The sequence below is a fragment of the Triticum dicoccoides genome, chromosome 7B, assembly GCF_002162155.2.
Source record: "Triticum dicoccoides isolate Atlit2015 ecotype Zavitan chromosome 7B, WEW_v2.0, whole genome shotgun sequence".
Classification (NCBI taxonomy): domain Eukaryota; kingdom Viridiplantae; phylum Streptophyta; class Magnoliopsida; order Poales; family Poaceae; genus Triticum; species Triticum dicoccoides.
The window spans coordinates 610,104,073-610,110,745 of record NC_041393.1 but is presented as its reverse complement, the minus strand read 5'-3'; positions in this window follow the sequence as shown (position 1 = coordinate 610,110,745).

Genomic DNA, 6,673 nt, shown 5'->3' with positions numbered 1-6,673 from the left:
AATGATGATTGTCATGTCATATGCACACACAACAAGCTGAACAAGCTCATGTGCATTGTGCCTGAGAACCTCCTGTGCCATGCAGTCCTCCAGCCATCTGCAAGTTGCTTCACAATACCACAAGTTCAACTGCAGATATTTTTCCACCAAGATCGCTACAGACTTCTTGCCCTCCAAATCCTAAATTACATTACCATTACCATCATTTCTTGTTTCAGATCGAACGAATCGCTCCAGCTCACTGTTGACCAAGTGCTCTATATACCTCTGATGCCCTCCGCCACCGGTCATCTTTAGCTCCATCTAGAGGGAAGCAAAACTTTGGGTTGTTGCGGGCGCGAAAAAATTGAGTAATACGATGCTGGGATTGTAACGACCTTATGTAATTATAGATGTGTGCGACAAACTCTTTTCTCCTCTTTTAATTAATGGATGACGCAAAGTTTATGCCTCCGTTTAAAAAAATGCATCCCAAATGTGCAACTAAAGAAGTTAACATTGACCTTCAGGAAGGATTTCAGAGGAGTTGCTAGCATCCACTAGTCTAGTTGCATCAAGAAAACTGCAGGCACACTTCGGCTAGTCGTGAACCGGCCGGCAAACTGTCAACACGCAAGCTAGCACATCTTTCCCGTTCTAGGACCAGGGAAATAGATGTTAAAGTCGGTCCTTGTTTCAGAGTAAGAAGAAAACATACAATTCCATAAGTAAGAACTAGGACAATGCTCATAAAGGATAGATAATCCAAAGGCATACATGGCAAACTAGAAGTACAAACCACCTTATAGCATAAAGAATGGAGGCTCCTTATCCATACCACCTTCTTGCATCTCACCGAACGAAAGTGGACTCATGTTCTCCTGAATGTACTGATTAGTTAAGTATACTGGCAGCTTCCCCCCATTGATTTCAACATATCCCAAAAACTTTCCATCGATGTCACAATGCAACAGATAGTCAGGACCCTCCAATGTAGTGCCACAACAGATCAGCAGCTCACGCTGGTTAATCAACGCCATCTTAGTAATAAACTCAAAGTGTGGTGATGCCGTCATCGCTAACAAGTTAATCCAGTACTTCAAGGCCTAGGTCTCAGTCTCATAGTCTTGTATCACCCAAATCTCTATGTTGGCATCATTTTTGCTGCATGAAGCAAGCTTATTGTCCATCTCCAACAACAACACACGACTGCCAGACTGTTCAGGACTGCGCATCCACCGGAATGTCTCAGTTACTGTGTGGAAAACCATAATGTCCATGACAGTCTCCATCGATCGTCCTATTAACCAGTGCATGCTGCCACGATGGTTGACTTGTGAATTATAGCATGAATCAAAAGTGGCAGGCGCGATGACACTGATGGTCGTCTGATGATTCTCGGCTTGTTGGATCCTACCTTGAGAACATAGCCCCGATAGTGGCCACAATAGTGGGCATGCGAGAACCAGAGCACACGGTACTCCCCTGATGGATGGTATCGGTAAAAGCCGGCTATGTAGATGCGGGAACCCCCTGGCCATGATGATGGAACTCGAGGTTGTGGTGGCAAAGCACATTTTGCGAGTGGTTGGTTGTAGATCAAGAAATCAGATCCGCCGGATAAGATGAGAAGGCCATCACAGGCGCCCAGGAGTTTATTTGACTTAGGCGCTGAATAATTGGCCAGAGCTTTTGATTGGAGGCCCCAGTACGGTTGTCACGGAAGACAAAGAACCTGACTCCTTCCTGCCCGGGAACACGATGTCTGATGATAGGGAGCGAGGGTTGGTGGTGGCAATTGTCGAGCCTGAATTTGTCGGTGGAGGTGGCACTGCGCCACAACTTGCGGACAACACGGCAGCGAAGGACGTCCTTGGGGGGCAACCGAACACTCCAAACAACAACAGTGAAGACTTCCATAAACATAGGCTTGAACAACACGCGTTCTAGCTGAGGACATCAAGGTGAACAGGGAACCAACATCTCTCCATTGTACGCAAATTGGCACCTGAAGACATCAAGATGAACCGGGAATCAGCATCTCTCCATTGTATGTGCAGCATGGGCACTTGAAGAATAGGTGCTCAAGTGTTTCTTCAGTCTGCATCTGCCAAATGGCACAGCTGACATTGTGGCCAACGTTGTAGTGGGGGCGCCCAAACATATTTCTTGTAATACTCTCCCTCCGTTCCTAAATATACATAGCTCCATATGTAGTCCATATTGAAATCTCAAAAAAGACTTATATTTAGGAACGAAGGGAGTAGTAGCTAGTTATCTTATAGTCAAGATGAAAAGGCAGGTTTTGAACATATACTAGTTTGCTGGCACCATGTCATCAACTTGTACAAATGTCACAACAGATCTCACAGTTGCTCATACATAACATAAGCTAAAGGATACCCAGAAAGAGCACACTAATAACTTCCTCCTCCAGAACACTACTACTACTTTTACACTTCTTCTGCCTCCTTGTCCCAGTGAATGAAGCAATTCAATCATTGCTGGCTAGCAGCCAGAGCCATGCCCTCCTCCCCTCTTGGGTCCGCATCCTTGCCCGAGTTGAGCCATTTATCCGTAAGCAAGTAGCCTGACACGATGGCCCCGGTAAAGCCAACAAAATCATTGAGTCGCTTCGTAAACCGCTTCGAGCGCCTGCATTGTCCAAAGAAAAACATAATCTGTCAACGAGTTATGGTGAGAAGGAAGGTTCAGGGGAGAAGGGCAGCACGTATTCAGAGTTTATACCACAAGGGGTCGGCAGGCCTAGGATCGATCTGCACGGCTAGCTGCTGGAGCATACGTATGTTCTGAAAACCTTCCTTGGTGAGGCGAGTGTTGTATCGCCGTTCCGTGTCGGCAATCAGACTGAACAGCTCTTCCTTCTTCTGTTTGATTTCCTTGAGCGCGTGATGCCTCCCAATCTGGCCATGATGAACAAGATTAGTTCATTTAACTAAGCACTCGATGATAAGAAATTTACAACACATTGCGATTTCTTTCCTTTACAAATAGATACATCAACTGAGAGCATCGCTACAATGGATCTAGAATGTTATTGTCAGCATGCCTAACAACCAAAGAGTTTCATCATGTGCTAATATTTGCAAAAGATGTGTCATCCTCAAATCATGCTTGTTTATGGCCAACATTAGGATTTCCAAAACAATTTGGTGTTTGCCAAACCTGAGGGGTAAGCAATCCGCATCTTCAGTGTAGCTTGGAAAAGGTTTCAATTACGAGAAATCGAGCGGAGCAATGGATGGATGAAGAGGGTACCTCAGCAGCGGTGGGAGGAGGCCGGAGGGAATAGGCTGGCAACCCCGCCCGCGTCCGCCGGAGCGCGACGCCGCCCAGCAAACCTCGCCGCGTGCCGAATCGCTGATGCCATCGCCGCCGATGTCCCTCTCCTCGGATCCGCGCCCGCGCCTGCGCCGGAGTGTGCGATTTGATCAGCGAATTGCAAGGAAAGGATTCTACTCATACCCACATTTATATAGGCGGCGACCATGGTCCGAGTCGGCCGCGTCGCCGGCCTCCGACTTGGACACCGATTCTTTTAGCCAAGTGAAGATTTGGATGGAATTCCGTGGAGGGCGAGCACGTACCTTCTTCTTCTTCTTCCGGAGTGCTCGGTTTGGGTTAGGGTTCCTCGCTCGCCTTCCGCCGCCGCCTCCGACTCCGACCGTCGCCTTTTTTTTCTTGTAACCGAGCGAGCGCAAGTGTCTTCTTTTTGAATTGTGTAAATTGTGACCAGCGCAAGTGTCTTCTAACTTGTTTTTTCTTTTCTTTTTTGAGACAGAGAGAGAGGGGTGTCTTCTTTACTTGTGCCTTCTCGAATCAAGTAAGGTGTGGGTTGCGTTGCCTTGTTCTCTTAAACAGAATATCTAGTGACCTAAAAAAACGGAATATCCTTTTTTTAGGGAATGCCATCCCGACTTGCTTTATTGATCAACTTAACACGCTTACATCGTTCACAAGAGATTCATGAATGAAAGAAGGGGAATCATCTATCCAGTTACAAGATAAACGATTCTCATAGCTATACTTAGCAATCTCATGTGCGACGTCATTGGCATCCCGAAGACAATGAGTAAACTGAACCGAACCTATCTCCACGACTAGATCGACGCAATCTGCAAAGATCACAGCTCCATCATGCCACCGACTCTGCAAGCTTCAACGACTTCCAAACAATCAGATTCTACTACAACTCTATTGTAGCCTAATGATACTGCCAGGTTTAGACCTTCCTTCATGGCTTGGGCTTCCATCATAGAAGCTGACGAGGCATTTGGGAAAAAAGAGCAAGTGCCCCCAAGAAAATTCCCATACATATCTCTCAGAATTTGCACCCATAGAGCCAACTCCTTCGTCATTGTGATAAGAAGCGTCCACATTTAGTTTATATGATTAGAGTAAAAAAACTGGAATATCCTATTTGATGCATATTTTGCGTCGAATTGTCGATCTCTCGCATAGGCTGGCGGTCGAAGCGCTAAGCTAGGCCGGCCCATTAACGTGTTGCATTGATTCCGGTTTTAGTAACCTTCCAGAGGTTCCCAGCCTGTTTGTATTGGTTTTGGGAGCTTTCTAGAAGGTTCTTGAATCAGATTTTCAATTTGATTCCTTTTTGTTTTTGTTTTTCCTTTTCTGTTTATGAATCTTTTCCGTTTCACTTTTTATTTTTTATTTTTTTGTTCTTCTTTCTTTTGTTCGGAAATTTCAAATATTGTTTGAAACTTAAATTTTTGTTCTTATTTAAAAAAAATCATGTTTCAAAAAATCTTCAGAAATTTCAAAAACAATTATTGTTTTCAAAATATATTCACAATTTCAAAAAAAAACTCATTTATAAAATTTGTTGACAATTCAAAAAATGTTCATGTTTCAAAAAATGTTCTCGTTTTCAAATTTGTTCACTGTTTCAGAAAATTGTTCGTGTTTCAAAACATGTTCCTGCTTTCAAAATTTGTTCATCATTTCAGAAAAATGTTCATGTTTCAAAAAATGTTTGCAGTTTCAACATTTTATTCGCAATTTGAACAAATATTCCCATGTTTCAAAAATATTTCGCATTTCCAAAAAAAGCATACAATACAAATTTTGTTCTCATATTAGAATTTTTTTTGTTCTTTAACTTTATTGGTGCTGAATTTAAAAATTGTTCCTGTTTCCCAATTTTTTTAAACTAAAAACTGTTCACGATCTTAGAAAATATTCGAAAATTTCAAATAATGTTCATGTTTTTCATAATTTTTCTTTTTTCAGAAAATGTTAATTTCTGAAAAATTGTTCCTGTTTTTGGAAACTGTTCGGGATTTGCAAATTTTGTTCGTTTTTCATTTTAAAATTGGAATTACAAAACTTCTCCACTTTTCAAAAAAAGATTGAATACAAAAAAAGTTCAACATTTTGAAACTGCTCGCAATTTTGAAGAGATCTTCTCCAAATCTCAACACTGCTATGGCGCGGATGGCGAAGCCATGATATGATTATTTCCGAAGTGAAAGTTGAGCTGATCTCAGGGTTTTACCATGTGTAGTTTTTTTTTTGGAACACTCTACCATGTATAGTTAGTTGATACATAGCTAGAAAATACAATATAAATATATATTAAAAATATTTAAAAAAATACGATCCTAGCATCGCATACATCCACATGAACAGTGAAAACCAAAAAAATGTTCGCGATGAGCAAGAAATTCAACATTCTGGGACATGGAATCTCGCTCACATACACCTACATGAATAGTTAAATCCAAAAGAAATGTAAACACTATTAAAAAATCTAAATTTTCTTAATAACATTTTTTTTGTAATGGAATGGCATTCATCAATGTCTGAAAAAGAAATTCAACATTGTGGAACATGGAGTTTCTAAGCTCACATGCACCCAGATGAACAATGAAATCCTAGAGAACTAAAAAAAACTGATTTTAATTAATAAATATTTTTCTGTGATGGAATGACATTCGTGGATGTCCGAAAAAGAAACAAAATCAATGCTCCGAAGACTATTTTTAAAGCTTTTTGGAACAGTGATTATATCTTTTTTGCCCACACATCCACGAATGTTACTGTTGATACCATGTGCATATGAGCTCAGACAAGAAACACACTTTCGAACATTTTGGTCCAATGTAGGCAAAAAAATAATAATACAAACAACAGTTTGCAGGGGTCGCAGTGTTTACAATATGTTCATGGTAAAAATCAGGTAGATGGATGCTAACCAGAACAGGTAATACAGGAAATGAGCTCATGAGTGGCCTTCTGCAATGTGGCAAAAGGAGTAGTGTCAACAAAGTTCAAAAAATATATAGCTGACAAATTTCAAAAGAACAGAAGACGGTAAGCTCTGCTACTAAGAAAGAAGCCATGCTATCTTGGACCCTTAAAGTCATCACAGGCCTGTATCTCAGAACCTCTTGGACAGGTTAGTCGAAAACCTACATCGACGGAAATTCGGAGTCAATTCAATTGCTGGACAAGAAATGCTTGTCTCCGATGGTTGGTCGCGTCCCTCTCATGAGAACCGGCTCTGTAAACCGACTGAAACGTGGTCTCAGGTACCTATCAACATGCAGACTATTCCCAGACAGATTCACATCTACAGACTGCAACGTGGTCTCTGTAAACCTCTCTGAACTGTTCCCAGGCTCTGTAAACCGTCTTTGAGCATCCTCCTCTG